This window comes from Colossoma macropomum, unplaced genomic scaffold (assembly GCF_904425465.1).
Source record: "Colossoma macropomum unplaced genomic scaffold, Colossoma_macropomum, whole genome shotgun sequence".
Classification (NCBI taxonomy): Eukaryota; Metazoa; Chordata; class Actinopteri; order Characiformes; family Serrasalmidae; genus Colossoma; species Colossoma macropomum.
The window spans coordinates 1,500,347-1,520,840 of NW_023496050.1; the positions used below are offsets into that span (position 1 = coordinate 1,500,347).

The 20,494-nt window shown below is 37.0% G+C and overlaps 1 pseudogene; it reads left to right on the forward strand.

The window, feature by feature from the left end:
* The first annotated feature begins 13 nt into the window (after positions 1-13).
* Positions 14-15,531, forward strand: LOC118804524 (annotated as a pseudogene).
* The last annotated feature ends 4,963 nt before the right edge of the window (positions 15,532-20,494 follow it).

Genomic DNA, 20,494 nt, shown 5'->3' on the forward strand with positions numbered 1-20,494 from the left:
AGTTGTAACATGAAATGGTTATGAATACACTGCCTGGTGACTCAGACACTGTTTTATGGTAGTTTTGTGGTAAAGTTTTGGCCTAAAACATCTTATTAATCAGTGTCTTTTAATCCATTCATGGTGGAGGAATACATGCAGGGTATTGTGAGGCAAAATAGTCACCAAAGAAAATGTATTTTTCAGATTTTTCAATATTTTACCACCATTAACACTACTTTACAAAACTCAGTAGACATGTGTAGGTTCACTGGTGATTTTGAATAGTAAATAAAATGGCTATGTTTTTGTTGTAGACACAAATCTGAGTCCGTAACTTAATGGCTAATTTTACATTAAACCACTCTGACACTGTTTACATCAAAACAACAGAATTATGCAAAAAAGAGAAAAAAATCAGTGGCATTCCCCTTTAAAACTGCTGTGTCAGACTGGGTTGTGATGAGATGTACTGAGTGCTCTCAGAATAAAAGTCATCATTTCTGCAAATGCTGTTCTCTTAAACTCTCTTGACTTTGCAAAGAAAAAGATTTACAACACCATGTGTGCATTATTTCTTACTGCACAAAGAGTCTTTCATAACATACATAGTGCACTAGAAAAGGTTAGTTTAGTGAATAAGGAGTATTTTATAATTTTTGTGATCATAAAGGGTAATCTGACTGTAGGACTGGATCCTTTTTATAATGTATGACTGAAATTCTCTCTGGAATTGGGGAATCTCTGGAATCAAGAATGATTGTTGGAGATAAGCGTGGCAAAAATACAAATTCCATTTTCACTCTTCTATACTTTGTGTGTGTATGTGTTTTTTTCAAAAAGCCAGAAGGTAACAAAAAAGACATAATATGGAGTTGGAAATAAAATAAACAAACATTAATTAATTAAATAACTTTATTCACACGAAAACTTCTATGCAAGGAATGTAAGTAATTTGTGAGTATATGTCATATGTCTGTCCTAGATTAAGATGCCAGTATATAATTTTCTTTCTTCTGTGTTTTTCCTGTGTTTGGAGTTTTTTGTTATTAAACTTTATTTTGTAACCTTCTCTGTATTCAGATGAAATAAATGAAATAATGATAATGATAATTAATGATTTTTTAACTGAACACTATAAACAGTTGGGAATATAACAATCTTTGCTGACCGATATGAGGGTGGAACTTCAGTATTCCAGGTTCATTTATCTTTTATGTGTTAGTTTATTTATTAACCTGTGTGTATCCTGCTCAGGAGAGGGTTGCCAGGACATTCCCCTGGAGCCAGGCCTGGGGGTAGTGTTCCTCAGCGAGTGCCAGGTGGCTGGGCAGCCCGCGTAACCCAGGCAGGCTCAGCCCCAAAAAGGCAACATGGGGGGACCATGTGGGCCCACCACCCGCAAGGTCCAGCATGGGGGACTCCCAAGCTATATTTAGCAGGGGTGGAGAAACTGACTTCAAATGGAGATATTGTCGGTCAGCAGAAGGACAACGGTCGGTGGAAGCCAGAGGCTTCTGGTGTGTCAGGCTCCTTTTCCCTGATGGAGGTCACTGAGGTAGTTGGCAAGCTCCTTAGTAGCAAGGCACCAGGGGTAGTGAGAATCATCCAGAAATGCTTAAGGCTCTGGTGTTGTGGGGCTGTTGTGGCTAACACACTTCTGCCATATTGCAAGGACCTCGGGAACAGTACCCTTGGACTGGCAGACCAGGGTGGAGGTCCCTATTTTTAAGAAAGGGGATCGAAGGGTGTGTGCCAACTACTGGGGTATCACACTGCTCAGCCTCCCTGGGAAAGTCTATGCCAAAGTGCTGGAAAGGAGACTCCAATCTATAGTTGAACCTCAGATTGATGAGGAACAATGCGGATAACATCCCGGCCGTGGAACAATGGACCAACTTTTCACCCTCACACAAAATGTTAAGGGGGCATGGGAGTTTGCCAACCCAGTCTACATGTGTTTTGTGGACTTGGAGAAGGCTTACGACCGTGTTCAAAAAAAGCTTTTTTAATGTCTTACTGTCATTTACACAAGGAAAATAGATATGAGCATATGCATCCAACTGAATAATAACATCACTTACCTAATGTGCATTCTCTGTTCTTCATTTGGTTGCAGTATGGCAAAATAACCTACTCTCTTAGATGACAGAAAAACAAAAGTAAAGGAAAGGCATTATTACCAGTGCATCCACCCAGTTTCTGACCAAACACACTTGAACATATATCACATTGTACTTATGACATCCAAAGTCGTAAGTAGGAACTTCCGAAGGAGACTAAAAGGCAGCAATAGCTACTACCTGAATATGCAGAATGGAAAGCATTTACAACATTAAAAGAAAGCATCGCTGTCTTCACTGCCACCAGCTTAAAGTTAGTTGGGTAAGCAAGAAATACTGCATTGTGAGACAGACTCCTGGATCGTAAATGCTGAGAAGGTTATCTGTAAATTAAACTATAACTTATTGGAACCCCAAACCAGCATCCAATCATCAGCAATACACAAATAGCCAGTTCTAAATGTATATAATTTTAACATCCTGTGGTAGTCATCATTGTTATTAGTCAAGCTTTAATTCTATAGTACATTAGCTAGCCAGATGGGAGACCCCCAGAAATTGCTTAGGACCCCTACAATACTAGAGCAGGCCATGGCTACAAATTGAGGTTTTCATCTTTTTAAATCACAGTAAGTCATACTGTGTCTTAAATCACATCAGCAAGTCTTAAGAACTAGTTTGACTTCCATATTGTAGACTTCAATATTTTGCATGATTTTAGCATCTTTTAACACCATTAGCCTTGTAGCTCCCGTACAAAATTAGAGAAGCAAACTTCAGATGCCAAACATGTTTTGGATGCTCAGCTACATTTAGGGAAAAAACAGGCAAATTAGATTTTTTTTTTGTTGAATCATCTTTTTAAGAGAGCTCAGTGTGTGTGAGGAGGGAGGGAGAAGTGTGTGGACGTTTGGTCACTCTGGTGGAGATGCCAGCTCTCTACAACACTCAGCTCTCAGAGGAGGAAGTGATGCAGGAGACTCTCCACTGTGTCTCTCTCTGTGATCCTGGAGTTCATGCTTTTCTCTTTATTGTTCCTGAAGGGGACTGATGAGGAGGTACAAGAATCAAATAACAGAGATGAAAACAACTATTCATACACTAAAGAGACAAATCCAAAGTCATTCAGAAGGTAATAGTCTTCTACAATACAATAATTTTATGAAATAACAGTTCCAGATGTTCTATTTAAGAATTCTGGCACATTTTGACAGCTGCATCTGTTTGGCATTTGCTATATTTCATCTCATTTTCATGTCTTACATTTAGGGGCAAGCCGAGATGCTCTCAGGATTGTGCTGTTGGGTAAAACGGGAGTGGGGAAGAGTGCAACAGGAAACACCATCTTAGGAAGAGAAGATGCATTCAGAGATGAGGTGTCTCACACATCAGTTACCACAGTGTGTCAGAAAGAAACAGCTGAAGTCAATGAATGGCAGATCACTGTGACTGACACTCCAGAACTGTTTGATACTCGAGCTGATAAGAAGTCAGAAAGGAGATCACAAAATGCATCTCCAGGTCCACATGTGTTCCTGCTGGTGCTGAAAGTGGGACAGAGATTTTCAGAAGAAGAAAAGAAAGCAGTGCAAATAATCCAGGACATTTTTGGTGAAGAATCAGTAACATACACTATGGTGCCTTTTACTGGAGGAGATCTTCTAGAATTGATGTCCATTGAAGATTATCTTGGAGAACCTGGATCTGATATTATGAGCCTGATTGAACAGTGTGGTAACAGATTCCACGTCTTCAACAACAAGGAGACCAGAGACCAAACCCAGGTCACTGATCTACTGGAGAAGATCGACTCCATGGTGGAAGTGAATGGAGGGAACTGCTACACTAATGAGATGTTCAGGCAGGTAGAGAAAAAAGAACAAGAAGAATGTGAGAGAATCCTGAAGGAGAGAGTGGAAAAGTTAGAGAGAGAGAAAGAAGAACTGAAAGCAGAGATAGAACAAATGAAGAAAACAACTCAAGATGAAAAACAACATGAGAGAAAGAAAAGAGAGGAAGAGTTTAATGAGAGAGAACAGAGACTCAGAAGAGAAATGGAAGAAAAAGAGGTACAAAACAAGAGTGCTGATGTTAAAAGAGCTGAGGAACATGAAAACAAAAGAAAGAATGATGAGAAAAGGATGGAAGAGAGAGAGAAAGCAATATTCTCCCAGATGGAAAAACAGAGAGCAGAACTTAAGAGACAAAGACATGAAGATCAAATAAAGAGAGAGCAGGAGGATGAGAAAAAGAGAGAGAGAGAAGATAGAGAACAGGAGAGAACAGGATGAGAGACACAGAAAAGAAAGAGAAGAATATGAATATAAGATAGAAGAGCTGAAGAGAAAAGTGCAGAATGATGAAAGGAGGAGAGCAGAGGAAGAGAAAAAGCGAAGTGATCTAGAGGAGAGAATGAAGCTTTCAGAAGAGAAACACATGAAGGAGCTTGAAGACTTAAGGCATCTACAAAAGGAGCTGCAGATCAGAGTCCAAGAGGAAGAACAGACTAAAGAAAAGCTCATAGAAAAACATCAGGAGGAAATAGAGAGAATGTGGAAGAGCTCTGAGGAGGAAAGACTGAAACAGGAGATGGAGAGAAAAAGGAGTGAGGAGAGATTTAAAGAGAGAGAGAATCAAATGAAGAAAAAGAAGGAGGAAATGGAGAGAACAGTCAGTACATCAGGTAATGTTCCCTTTTATTCTGTAATTAGCTCTAATAATATCCTGCTGAAATGACTCCATGATTCAGGACTAGTTCTGACATTACATAGATACAGATACCCATGTATGAATATAGGGCTGTATATGCTGTTAAAGTACCAGTTTAAGTATTACTTGATTGGAATTCTGAGGTTGAGGTGGTCATGAGGTGTGCACTTTTTGTAAGTCGCTCTGGATAAGAGTGTCTGCTAAATGCTGTAAATGTAAATGTGCTCTATAAGGTCATGGGGTTTTTGTGTACTATTTTGGGAACACAGCTATACACAGCCACTGAAATCCCATCCCGAATATTACTAAAAATGCTCTATGTTTAAGTCAGATATGTTTCCAGTTCAACACTACATATATCACCTCCATTATCAAAATGTCATTTTGACATCGAAAAATTTAAATCTTTGTTTAATGAAGAACTACAACTTCGATGGGTTTGCTAGGCGTTACTCCATCTTGAGCCACCAGCACAATCTCAGACACCTGGCTTCTCATCACTCTTTTAGGAAAAGTACGAGTTCATGGAGTTCTGCATTAACAGTGATGCTGTCAGCATTTTGAAGATGAATGTGGGGAGGACTGTTGTGTAGATTTAATGAATAGAAGAATATAAACATGCCTTGTTTTGAGCATGAATGTAGCCAAGTGCAGTATAAACTATAACATTAAATAAATACACTATAAACAGTAGTGACACAATTATAATGGGGCAAATTCTAGAAATCACCAGCATATTAAAGTTAAGGTAGTTATGGCTTCTCTGTGCAAAATAAGAAGTTTTTATTTATTTTTTTTTATCATGAGCTTCAAATGTGTGCATAAATTTTCTGTCCTTAAGAAAAGTTTCAGTGAATACATTGTTATGTTTTATTTGATCTGATATGACAAAAGATGTGTGAGAAAATGTGAGGAGAAGTAAACATCATTTGTCATATAAGGCATGTCAGAGACATAGTGTAGTGGGACAAGGCCACTGAAACCACCTATTTTCCAACTTACTGTGAAAACACAGATATTTTTAATTAATCTTAAGTTGGGGTTTACCTGTGGGCAGGAAACTGGATCATTACATTACAAGATTTGGTCGAATTGTGGTTTTTACATGCGCGCAATCAGTAGTGATAACTTTAATAAAGGGTTATTTATTGACAGAATTATATAAGCACTAAATGATGAATTACAAAAGATATATAGTCACTGAATATTAGATTACCAATTATGAAGACAAACCAGAGGCATTAAATTCACCTGAGACTCTAAATTATTCTATGGGTTTGAGCAGCAAACAGAACAATACTAATGTTAGCATAGGACTGGCCTAAGTTTTGAAAAAGGGAAACAGTTTAATTTTTTGTTTTGAAAATGAAAATTCTTTGCTAGGTGCTCAAATTGCATTGAGGCAATTTTACAAAAACTGAGCATGGTTACACTTCAGTAAAAGAACACAAGCATGCAATTTCATATATAAAACATTACTGTTTTGACAGCATCTATTACAAGTTACTAGTGAACTTACAGCTTACTATTTCTAAAGGCATTACATAAGGCTACTTGTAAGGGACATGATTACTAAGGAAAGGAAATGATTTTCAAAATAACAGTTTAAATTAGTATTAAATCAACAGAGGGTCAAAGGGGTCAAAAGTAGGATTGCTCTGCACAGATGGGGGTTTGGCAAAATTTTCTTTAGCGCTCTGCCTTTGTCTAGCACATTTTCTTTTAGCAGTCATAAATTTATAATTGGTTCCTCTTCAGGACATCCCACTGCCTGGAGAAACTGTTTGTCCCTGAAGTAAAAGAAAGTTCTGCTTTGTTCAGAAAGTTCAGATAAGTTTATGAATTAAAAGTACACAACAATAGAATATAATGACATATGAACTGAGGTGTTACCTAAGGGTCATTCAAACACTGCAGTAGGAAAGAAACTGCATGAAGACTGACAAGTCCACTGAAACACAAAAAAGTGCTAATAATAAAAATAAATAAATAAGAAAATCTTGTATAAAAACTTGTGTAAAAACTTGTATCAGGAACAATGATGTTCCTGCACACAAGAACAATGGCTTCAATATCTTTAATTTACTGGTAATTTTTAGCATCTACTGCTTATAACTGTGTCCATGTTAGATAAATGCTGGTAGTTAGTGTATTTAGTGCTATAGGCTGCGCTGCCTTTGGCTGCCTTTGGCTTAAAACAATCCATGTTCATGCACTTCTAATCCCTAAATCCACACGTCTCTCCACATTCACCTCCAAAATATTGACGGCATTACTGCTAAGCAGGACTCCATGATATCATACTTCTCCTATCAGAGTGCTGAGACACTCTGATAGCAGAAGTGCTGAAAAGTGTAGCTGGGTGTCTGAGATTGTGTTGGTAGTTTAGGAGGGAGTAATCAGGCAAAACTCTCACTGTCAAATTTATTTTTTAAACTGAGATTTCGATTGGTATCGGAATTTTGAATATGTTATACAATTTCAGATATGTTATACCAATTCCAAAAAGGACATTATGTGTAATGCCAATAAAAACTATAAATGCTCATTTCAAATGTGTACAACATGTTGCCAAAAAATTGGGACAGGTGCAGATTTACCACTATGTTACATCACCTTTGCTTTTAAAAGTACTTGATAAACATTTAGACACTGTTTAGACACTGAAGACATCACTTGATCCAGTTTTGAAAGCGGAAATTTTTGGCAATTCTTCACAAGTCTTCATCTGTCCAAGTGTATGTTGCCTTCACTGTTGGATTTTGCACTTAATAATGGACCACACGCTTTCAATAGAAGACACTCAGGCCAGTCTAGCACCCACACTCTCTGGTTATGCATCCATGCTGTTGTAACACATGCAGAATATGGCTTGGTGTTTTTATGTTGAAATAAGCATGGACATCCCCGAAAAAGATGGCATCTAAAAGGCATATTGTTGCTGTTGGAGCGAAACCTCCAAAATGGTAACTTTATGGGAAAAGTCAAAAACATACTTTATTTTTTAATGTAAGTCAATGTAACTAGACTTTTTTCTAAGTAATTATGGAAGATGTCTTTTGGTCCATTCATCATGAAAGTTAAACCCAATGTAAAGAGCAACTGGCAGGTTTCATTTATTAAAAAAATAAAAAAGGGAAATACGAGATATTTTGTTCCAACAGCAGCAATGTTGCTCGAAAATGTGTACACATATTTTTCAGTGTTAATAGTGCTTTCACAGATGTGCAAGTCACCCATTAGTTATGCCATTGGCACTTATACACCCCCATACCATATCAGATTCTGGCTTTTGAACTTTATGCTAAAAGAAATCTGGATAGTCCTTTATTCCTTTGGACCAGAGAATATAACATCTATTATTTCCTTAAACAATCTAACAGGTTGACTCGACAGACCACCTTACACAATCCCACTGTGCATCAAGCCATTTCAGACGGGCCTGACATTTGTCTTCCACTGTGCACAGTATGGTCTCACCTTGCATTTAGGGATGCAGTGACAAATGGAGTTTATTGTCAACAGCTGTCAAAGTATTCTGGAGCCCATGTGGCGATATCATCACAGAAGCATGCCGGTCAAAAGTCACAGGCATTCAGTTTCTGCACAGAAATTTCTCAGGATTCCCTGAATCTTGTGATGACATTATGCACTGTGGAGAGTAAAATACCTACAAATCTTGCAATCACTCACTGAGGACGTTGTTCTTAAACTGTAGCTTTATTTGCTTATGCTTTTTTGCCAAGTGGCGAGTCTCGACCTGTCCTTGCACATGAAGTTTTCGGCTTTTCCTGGATATTTCCCATTATACCCAAGTATGATTTCATAAACTGTTTTTTGAATTTTTCGTAATGTTCTTAGTCCTAAATTGCCCCGTCTCAACTGCCACTCTTTTTGACTGCTCTCTATTCTATGTATTCTGTAATAGGACTGTATTCTGCCCTCACTAGAGTATGTTGACCAGTTCAGGGGAGAGCCAACAATGAATTATCAATGCTGAATGAGAGCAGAACTTACTAGTTTAAGTCCTCTAAAGGCATGCAGTGTGACAGAGTATTATTTTTGGGGTAAGTTCAGGAAACAAATAATCATTAGTAGGTCATTTTATACAAATGTTTGAGAAATGTCAAGTGTAAAAAGAGACCATGAGATTAGACTGAATTCTGTGAGTCAGTAGCTAATGGTGAGTGAGCAAGAGTCGGCAGCTCTGTGCTGTCCTCAAATGAAATAAGCGAAATGATACTCCTAATTTTAGCACATTTTAGCCAGGGATTTTAAAAACTGTGCATAGTACCTTACTGATTTCAGAATTGTTCTCAAATGCACAAGCCTCTAGAATCATTTTAATTTACAGCACTTAGAGCACAGCAAGTTTAACTGAATAATTTAATTGGTTAGCGCTAGCCACTAGCTACTTGGAGCACTAGTTTCCAGCTTCTCCAGTCTCACTATGAATGTGCATAGTGTTTCTATTAAACCAGTTCAAGTCATTTTTAACTCTTCACCTACATTCCCCATATTAAGTCACTTGCTAAGACTGCATTTTATCATTTGTATGCCTCCACTCTCTGCTCTACCATGTTGATGGCAGAATGTTGGTAAATGCCATTTTCTCCTGCATTAATTATTGCAACTCGCTTTTTTAATGGTCCCCCTGCTAAATTGTTCAACCAGCTTCAGTTCCTTCAAAACTCAGCAGCCAGAGTCGTCACTTTTACCAGATTTGCACACATCATCCTTATCCTCCATCAGCTTCACTGGTTGCCAATATCGTCCTGTATTAAGTATAAACTTCTTCTGCTAACTTTCAAAGCTCTTTATAGTCCTGCTCTACATTCCTCACTGAGCTCCTTCATCTGTACTTTCCCTCTTGCTCCCTCAGGTCTTCTGGCACTGGATTTCTTGCAATCCCATGCACAAGACTTTTGTCAGTGGGCAGCAGATCTTTCACTGCTATTGCTCCCAAACTTTGGAGCTTTCTCTCACAAACTTTTCATGACGTTTAAAGCTCAACTTAAAAACCTTCTTCTTTACTGCTCACTATTCTTCCTCCAAGCCTTAGTATTTTCTATCTTTCTTTCTTTAATATATAAAGCATCCTTGGGTATGTGAAAGGCGCTATATGAATTAAACTTATCATTATGAAGTGAGTTTACAGTGAAATCTTTAATGTTGAGCAGCTTCTCATCACTGTTTTGTTTTCTGGCTGGAATTTACATCACTGCCACACTGTCACATGTAAAGGCTCAGAAAAGATCTATTCATCAGCTGAGGCACCTTCTGTCTATTTACATTCTTAAGTTAGCGTTACATGTTTATCTTTGATAAGATAATCAAATTTGATCCTCAGTCCACTGGTAGCTGTTGCTGTATTCTGTTATATTTCGTAGCTACATGAGGACACAAAAACAAACATCTGATCAGTCATATGATTTTGTTCTATTTGCATCTTCAGCAAATGTCTTTCATTGTAATTCATCAGATTTTATTTAACTGGACAACAGTTTATCCACTGTATCGAGTCTACAATTTTTTCTAAAGTCTGGAAATTCTATTTATCTTTGCATCATTGATCAAGTCTTTTTTATTTGATATGCCAGAATATGCAGAATACATAGATGGAAACCTGGCTAATCGTGTTTTTTTCTGCTTCCTGTTATATTATAATGTTTTTGAAACATCCCATCTAAAAAGAAATACTGTGTGACATTGAGTAAAACAGTTTACAGTAGCTTGCACAGATATGTAATGAAGTGTGTAATGTAATGGCGTTCTGCTATCTCTCTGTGTTCATGTTCAGCTCCTGATATGAGGCTTCCTCGAACTCCACCTGACCCTGAGAAAGATCTCTCACAGAGAAGGATTGTTCTGCTGGGGAAGACTGGAGTAGGAAAGAGTGCTGTAGGAAACACCATCCTGAGTGAGAAGAGATTCAGATCTGAGGCCAGTTTAACTTCTGTAACAGTACAGAGTGAGGTTGGTCAGGCAGTGGTAGCAGGGAGGTGTGTGTGTGTGTGTAGTGGACAGCCCAGGATTATTTGATACAGCAATGTCTCCTGAGCATCTGGTTGCAGAGATTGGGAGGAGTATCTATCTGTCCAGTCCAGGAGCTCACGCTTTCCTTTATGTTCAGCCTATTAATAGAATATTCACACAATATGAGGAAAAGGTGGTCCAGAGTTTAGAGCTGATGTTCGGGGAAGAGATGAGAAAGTACATAATTATTCTCTTCACTCATGGAGATCAGTTAGAGGGAGAGAGTGTGGATGAGCTGATTAAACAGAACAGAGCTCTCAGCAGGCTGGTTGAGCGGTTTGGAGGGAGATATCACATCTTTAATAATAAACACCAGAGAAACAGTGAGCAGGTCACTGAACTGCTGGAGGAGAAAGACAGAATGGTGGAGCAGAACAGAGGAAACTGCTACCCTAATGAACTATTTCAGGATCTAAATCGCTCAAAAATAGAAAAAGTTAAAGACTGTTGTATAATGTAAACAAAACTGTATGAGGTGAGAGATTATATTATATATTAAAGCATGTTTGTTAAATAATAAAGAATGCTAAAATAAATGTAATGGGCGAAAGGTTTGCAGTTCTTTTCGGTAACATATTCTATGAAGCATGTTTTCATAAGCCATAAATGCACTTATAACTCTTTGGTAACAAAACTTTTAGCATATTTTTAGTGATGCTTCATAAGGCTCTAATAACATGTCACTATTCATTGTAATGTCTTTTAAACAGACCTGTACATAATTATTAAATAACTATAATACATAAAAAACAATTATAAAAAAAGATTATAAACATTTAAAATCCCTTCAGCAAGTTCCTCAAAATCGAGAGAATCATATTTTATGTCCTTCCTTGTTATAAATAAATTATTAACTTGTTTTTAATTGTTAAAATAAAAATATTGTTACTATGGGATACATTATTATACCTTTTATGTTTGTAATGTGAGTTGGAAATATTTTCAAGCTTCTTCAAATTTCTTAATTTCTCAAAATTCTAAAACTGGTAACAGTAAACATGATTGTTTTGTCCAGTAGTTTTGCCCTATGATGCATAAATATGAGCAGAACACATAAATGGGACCTAATTTGCCTGGCAGTGCAGAAAGCTCTCTCAGCTGGTCCTGCAACAATAAAAGATATACAGTGTAATACTGAACACACACAGACAGACACATAAACAGAAAAAAAAATTATATTCATATATGAATAACCTACAATATCAACCAGTTTATTTGAAGCACTCCGATGTTTGAAATGTTTATAATGTTTTTATAATTTGGTAATATGTATTATGTGTGCTTTATAATTATGTACAACTCATCTGTTTAAAAGCTATTATAATGGATAGTGACACATGTTTATAAGTCACCAAAGAATTAATTATTGTCCATTATTACAGCCCTAAGAGGCATTATAAGAATTTGTTAGTATGCTTACAAAACATTGTTACCAAATGAGGATGAGCTCTGAGCAAATGTATAACTATAAATACAGAAAATGTTGCCCAGTTTTCCTTTAAGCATTAGTAGTTTTTATAATCACAGGAGCAGGAATGCAGGTTTTCTCATTTCTAACCTCAGAGAGCATCATTTACAGCCACAGACTGGATTTCCTAACAGGTCTACAACTTCATTCTCTCTGATTCTGGACACTGAAATTTTGCTGCTTTTAACCAACATTTATGACAGAAACACATCACACCTGCATCTTAATGTCAGATCTGCTAACAATAGTGCAGGAGTTGAGTGTTTAAAGAACAATGATAAGACTTCACAGAAACATCAATCAAGCTCTGGAGGATGTCAGAACAAAGCAGCACATTGTGGGCTGTAGGAAGTTCTGCAGCATCTGAGTAGGTGGAGCATGAGGACACACCTTTCTAGGCCACTATTGGGAGGTAAGTAACAGTACATACCTGTTCACACGTTGCGTCAGTGTGAGTTCTCTCAACATTCCTAACAGAAACATCTCAAATATTGTCTGCAAAATTTCAAGTATGGTTAGCAGTTTTATGAGTGGATATTTGATTGTCTTTTTAACTGTACCAATATAGAAAGCATGAGGGAGAAACTATAAGTGAAAGCATTAAATATGGAGCCAAAGATATATTTTACAGGTTAGTTCTTGTCAAAAGGTCATTAGCTTTTCTCCAGAGGTTTAATCTGTGGTCAGTACAGAGCCTCTTTTTAAATTCTTCTGCCTCTGAGCTAGACTCAGTTAACTGCCACTATCAGCTGTTTGGGTAAATATGGATGTGCTGATAGTCACATTCATCAGATATGGCAGTCAACCAGTGAACCACATCTTAGTAATGATGATCCAGTATTAAAGGGGAACGGTCATGTGTTATAACCACTAAGCTTATTCTATAGAAAAACCCACACCATGGTCTAATCTAGAGTTTTGGAGATACTTTTTCTTCACTAAAACAGTTCTAAACACAATATATGTCTAATAAAGTCTAATTTCTATATCTTACTGGAAATTACTGGAGTAACTTTAAAATGTATATTTAATCTATAATTAAATGTGAATTTACATTTAATGTATATTTTATGTGGAAATATATATGAATAAAATGTAAAAATTTTAGAGTGATGAAAGGACACAGCACCTCCACACTTTTATTCCCCGTGGGTTCACCCCAATACCACGTGTTATATAAATGTGTAGGGGGTGAACAATGTGAAGTCATTGAAAAAGTTCTTCACAGAAAATGACCAAAGGCCAAAGAATCTGACATTGAATTAATAATAAATTGCATTATTTTTTTACACTGAAAATGGGTCCCACAGACCCCAACACCACACAAGGGTTAAGTAGAGTAACAAAGTACTTAAAAAAAACTGCCGGTCAAAGCTGGTGTAACGCCTTAACTGGTGTAAAGTGGTAGTCACAGTGTTAGCTAGATTCATGCAGAAATTAGAAAAGTCTGTGCAATTCTGCACTGATGTACTTATATTGTTAATTACTTAACATTTAAATGCATGAATATAAGCACTTGTTACAATAATCATGCACACTTTTTAAGAATGTACATGTTTGTAACATTCTAAAATTAATAGTCTGGCTATTTCTAAAAATAGCTCAACATTGTGGAAAAAGTAATACAAAAAAGAAATTATACTACCACAGCCACTCAAAATTGTCTTATTAAAGGTATATACAGGTTAGTAACTTGAAGTGAAAAGTAAAAATGAGAGCCAGTGATGAATAATATCTAACTAAATTAGCAAGCTAATTTAACTATGTACCTCATTTGGCTGGCCAACATTAGTCAACCACTATTTACACAGCTAATGTACTTAAATGGCCTTACATTCAACTACATTACATTCAAATTGCAGCAAAAACCACATAATAAACAAGTCTTAGTAGCACCATCTGGCTGGCTAGGGAATGTTAGCTAATCCTGTCTTAAATAACATCACAGATGAAATACCTAGCTTTACTCTTTTTACTGAGTAATTAATAAAATGTGCAAAGCCAAATACTTTACCTTTTCATTTAATCAATTTCTAGAAAATAATCTATTAAGTATTAGTATTAGTTATTTCTTTTTATTTTCAGAAAGAAAACATAAAGATCTCCCATGTGTCTCAATAAAGGGGCTGCGTCCTTATTTTTGGGGTGGGCGCTACATCCTTTGTAGGCTGCATTTGAAGCCCGATTGCGTCACAGCATGCATGGCGTCCATGGGAATGAAGGATCAAACAGGTGCATCCTGAGGTTCATTGCGTACCAGGCGAGGATTTGAGAACATGGCGGCATCAACAGAGAACGGCGGCTGAAGAGACACTTCTAAATATAAATTAAATATATATAAATCTAAGTATTGGGTTTAAACTGAGGCGAATGGCTAATGATACAAATTTAAAAATTAGCCGACGGTAAAGCATCTCCAGCTCTAATAAATTTAAAAATAAACAATTAAAATCAAAGTTTTTGGCTCCATCATTAAAGTACTTTAAAATAACTTGACAAGAGCAGTGTTTTGTGGCGCAACGGTGAGGGCGGGAGCAGCGGTGCTGTGACGCAAGCAGAAAATCCATCGTAGGGCAGACCATCTCAATTCGGTGCAGCCTTCGTGGGTCTAAGCAGCCTTCGAATTTGTCCTCGTCCTCTCTGACTCTCAGTTCTTCCTGCTCTCAGACATAACCCCCACCCCCACTGCCACCCCCACCCCTGCAGGTTAGACCCAACTACCTGTCACTACCTGAACATATTTCTGAGCGTACTCAGCTACATCACTGGAAATAATCTGTACAGAAAAACACTAAAGCAAAATATGATAATATGTGGGAAAAAGTTCTGAGAGCTGAGACTGATCACAGTTCGCACTGCTAGAGCACATTACACTTTCTGCTAACTGTGTAAGACGCAAGGTTTACATTAAACTGCATGCATTTCATGCTTAGATTATTATATAAGACGTCCTAGTTTATCTGTTTCCGATAAAATATTTTAGAATCCCTGAAAGGCTGTGCAGAGTTTGTTACTTTTTAATTAAGTTTATTTAAGAGAAAAAAAAACCTGAGTCAAAATTATGAGTAGATTGGTTAATTAATAATATAATTTTAATGAGGGTCCGGCTGCCAATCAGCTCCCCGATGGACACATTCACAGCATTCAAACTGTATATTTTCACTAATATCTGTGTAGAATATTTCTACCATTAACATCAGCAGCAACATCAGCAAATTACCCAGCTTTGATTTTTACTGTAATATATTTCACTGGTAATCATTCTGATCACTTCATACATTTCATACTTCATACATGCATGCGCATATATATATATATATATATATATATATATATATATATATATATATATATACATATATATATATATATATATATATATATATATATACATATATATATATATATATATAGTTTTTAATTTTAAATTTTAATTTTTCATTAATTTTTTTTTTTTCATTCCTAGTGTGTTCACCTCTTAAATTGTTGATTTTTTGTTTAAAAATCTCTGGCCAGCTTTGGCAATACAAAGGTAGCATTGTCATTCCAATAAAGCGCCTTGAATTGAATTTAATTGACAGAGACAGAGAGAGAGAGAGAGAGAGAGGGGTGGGGGCAAAGAGAGGAAGAGAGAGAGAGAGAGAGAGAGAGAGAGGAAAAGAGAGAGAGAGAAAAAGAGAAAGAGAGAGAGACAGAGGAAGACAGAGAGACAGAGAGAGCGAGAGAGAGAGAGGTGTAGGAAGAGAGAGAGACAGGCAGAAGGACTGACACAGACAGAGAGAGAGAGAGAGAGAGAGAATGAGGAGGTGGGGAGGGATCAGATCAGGCCAATCCGCCTAAATAACGACAGAGCGACTGAATCTCTGTCCAGAGTTGATGAAGATCCTGCATTAGACTACATTTCTTGTCTCACAGCTGTAAACGACCGTTTATCTCCAAACAGTAGCTAAACTAGGCTTATTAACGGGTAAACTGTGGCTGTGGGTGACACCTGTTAACTAAAGCAGCTGACAGACACTGTAATAAAATATCCACAGCAGATTTCAAGTTTGATAAATAGAAGCATTAAAAAAGGAAGAAGAAAAAAACTAAACACTGTACCTGTTTAGCTCGGATCAGCTAGCTCGGCTAATGCTCCCTCAGGCTGGAGTCGAGTTGTGAGAGCGGATCTCAGCAGTTTCGTGATTGGCCAACACCGATGTCTTCAGTTCATGTTAAATGAATACAGATGACCGTTTGGATGCGGTCTGTTCCTTGTGTGAGCTGGCTCAGTTCTCCTCTGTCCTTCTCCTCTAAACTGGACATCTCTGTAGTGTTCTTCCTGCCTAAGCTGCTGTTTTTGGTAGAATTCCTCTTAATATTAAGTGCTTCAGCTGATTTTAAAGTTTAGTTGTTTTGAAAGAAGAAATATAGGATCAGTATCAGTATCAGCCAGTACTCCAGATTTCAGTATTGGGATTGGCATTGGAAAAGAAAACGTGATCGTGGATTTTACATGCTAACAATCCTATATCACACCAAAGTTTGTGAAATCTGTTCTTTCTTCTCCTTATGTCACTGTTTTCAGGCTTAACCATATCTTTTCTTCTTGCAGTTACCTACACGTTTCCTACATCTACCACCAGCATTTCTCAGGTATGGAAGCAGCTTTTACTTACTTCTCTTTCTCTGGCATGTTGCTGGTTTGTTTATGCTCAGTTTTCTACATTTGTAATTGTCTAAGATGAATGTGTCTGCCTTTAATTGAAGTCAGTGTTTTAAACTTAATAGTTATTAGTATGTCTGTGTTTCTCATGACTGACTGTTGACTGACTGTAATAACCTTTGTGAAAGAACAGTTTTGTGACGTTTTCTCATGTTGACTCAAGTACAGATGTTGACTGAATACCTTTTCACAAGTAATATTTAACCAAGAGTATTTCTGCTTTTACTCAAATTACCAACACCTGTCTTACACAACAACTAAGAAGCTGTGTATTTTGTCCACCCTGCTTCTCACTGATTACCAACTCCAGAATAAGCCAGAAAAATATCTCTAAGCCATAAAAGCAGCATGTTTACTAGATTCGAGAGGCTTGAATGCTTATACAAATGCAGTTAGCCAACATAAATGTGCCTGTATCTGTTTCAGTTGTTGAAGCTAGTCTTTTAAACCTTTACCAAATGTTTTATCTTTTACAGGCATAAATCTGCTGCTTCTGGTTCTCAACTGATCAGGAATTGTCCCATTGTATACTTTAATTTATAGTATCTTTATGGTATTGCTCTTTGTAATATTGTTACATATTACGCTAAATATTTTATAACATCTTTTAACACAAGACATTGTCAATATTATGTATTTTAACATTTATTTGACTCACCTGCTTTGCTTTTTTTTTTACTTTGCAAAACTTTTATGACAACAATAGAAGATTGTGTGATATTGTAAAAGACAGTACAGTGTTGTTCACAGTAACCTGCTCTTTCTCGTGTTGTTTTGCAGATACCTTTGCTTTTCTTGTTACTTTGTAGATCTATTTTTGATACTGTTTACTGTTTGTTCAGGTTTCTTTATCCTTATGTGTTGTATGGTGAGTATTTATTACTAATTTTTCTCACTTATTTTTTCATTTTACATGCAGTCACAAGGAATCCATCTTCTCCAAACTGCAAGTGATAAAGAAATTGACCAGAGACCTCCACATCTGTCAAGAGCTGAGTATTTTTAACAGGTAGGATTCAGATGTTCATTCTCTCTCCCAAACATACTGTACATATATGCTCACTGGCTATTTTTATAGTACTCCTGACTTACAGACTGGAGTCCATCTGTTTCTTTGTATACAGTGACCCCCCCTTTCTCTTTTTACAGGGCCACCACAGAGCACGTATTATTCATGAAACACTGACGTGGTGATGGTGTGTTAGTGTGTGTTGTGCTGGTACGAGTGGATCAGACACAGCAGTGCTTCTGGAGTTTTTAAACACTGTGTCCACTCTCTCCACTCCTTATTAGACACTCCTACCTTGTCAGTCCACCTTTCCTTGGTCAGGCAGTGACAGTGAGATGATCACAGCATTGCTGCATCTGATACACTAGTACCACACTTACTATGTCAGCGTCTCTGCAGTGCTGAGAATTAACCAATAATACCTGCTCTGTGGTGGTCTTGGCAGGTCCTGATCATTGATGAATGATGTGAAAGGGGGCTAAAAAAGTATGCAGAGAAAAAGATCAGCTACAATTTGCAAATGCAGAACTACAGAGTGCACATATATATTAAATAGACCAGATTCAATAGAAAATTAAGTAAATACAAGCCAGCATTACCTAATAAAGTGGCCAGTAAGTGTACACATATAATCAAGCACAGTGATGTAATTCAGTTTGTATTTTTTCTTAACAATATTGTAGCTGTTAGCTATTCCACTCAATATGCCTGAATTATGTGTAAGTTGTATATATTTTGTTTAGGCAGTTAATTCAGTTGTTTCTAAAGGATTTCTGGTGTAATCAGTTAATTTATGCTTATCTGTGAACACAGGTGAGCTTTAAGAATTGTTCATTTTTAGTGTCTTAATATATGATAATGCGTATATTACTTTCTTAGAACAGTGGCAGATTATTGATTGATCAGTTGTTCACTTGTGTTGTACTTCTTCTCCTCTTTGCTTGAGACTAGCTGTACTTAGTACAACAAATATTCTTATTTTAGCTCAACTAAATATTTTAGTGCTGACAGATATCAGTCAGTAAAACCAGACATTTACATAAGTTGACTAAACAAGATAAAGATAGGGGAAATTGGTATGAATGTTGAATGCTGGTTTCTCGTATATTTACTACATTGGAGCTCAGTTTAACAGTAGAAGGCCTTGCGTTTATCTTTGTATAGGCATCATGCTCAAGCAAAGCATCAATCTAACTTCTACTTTGTTTTTGTTTTCTGGCTACAGAGAGGGTTGTGCAGATCCCTAGTGAACACCTGATGGACAATATGTTAGTCCTCATGCAGAACTGGTGGCAGTACACACTTTAAGTTCCAGTAAACATCCAACATCATGTGAGTGTGAGGTTTGCACCGCGTTGGACAACAGGAGGCTCAATGGTGGTAAGCCGGTCCAGAGGGCTGGCGAGCAGTGGCACCTGATCAAGGCAGAAGAGGCAGCAGCATCAGAACGCACAGGATGGGCAGCTGTTCAACTCGGCAAGGCTTGACTATACAAGTAAGTTTTTAGCTTAGACTTAAAGACTGAGGCTGTGTCTGAGTCCCAAACATTAACAGGAAGATTATTCCAAATCTGGGAGGCTTTGTATGAGAAGGCTTTCCCCCCTAACGTAACCTTATTAATTCTAGGTACTAATACTTAATAGTACTAATAGGTACTAGGTACTAATTACTTAATAGTAAGCCAGCACCTTGTGATCTAAGTAGGTGTGATGGTTCATAGTGGGAGAGAAGTTCACTCAGGTACTGAGGGGCGAGTCCGTTTAGTGCTTTGTAAGTCAGTAAAAGAATTTTAGAATCAATGCGAAATTTAACTGGTAACCAGTGTAGGGTTGATAAAACTGGGCTGATATGGTCAAACTTTCTGGTTCTAGCAAGAACTCTGGCTGCATAGTTCTGGACTAGCTGAAGCTTGTTAAGGCTTTTGTTGGGACATCCAGCCAGCAGGGCATTACAGTAATCTAGCCATGAAGTAATAAATGCATGAACTAGCTTTTCTGCATCCTGTAGAGATAATGCAGTTGTTGACTGTTAAATCTATTCTAACTAATTATAGTTCCTTATGTGCTGTACTGTATTTGTTGCAATGAAATTCTGGCAACTACAGCTGCTGGTAATTTACTGTAAATTTGAACTTTGCAATAAAATACTGTAATGTGTCATACATACTGTGTTTATCACTGATAGACTTTAATTATGTTAATAGTATATCTGTTGTTTTCAAAATAATTTACTGTATACAGATTTACAATATATGCTTTTTTCATAGTAATTAAACGTAAATAAACAACAGTTCTCAAGAGAAATTTTGGGTTGGCAAAAAAGCATACTGTAATGTCTTATACTTCTCCACTATATATGTTTATTGTGAAGATCTGGCAACCACAGATGTAGTTAAGTGTAGTAAATATAAACCAGTTTTCGCCAGATATTTAGTAAATATAAATACATTTTCCACAGATATTGAGTAAATATAAAGCAATTTTGCTCAGACACTTGGTAGACATAACAAAATTTTCCTTGTTAAA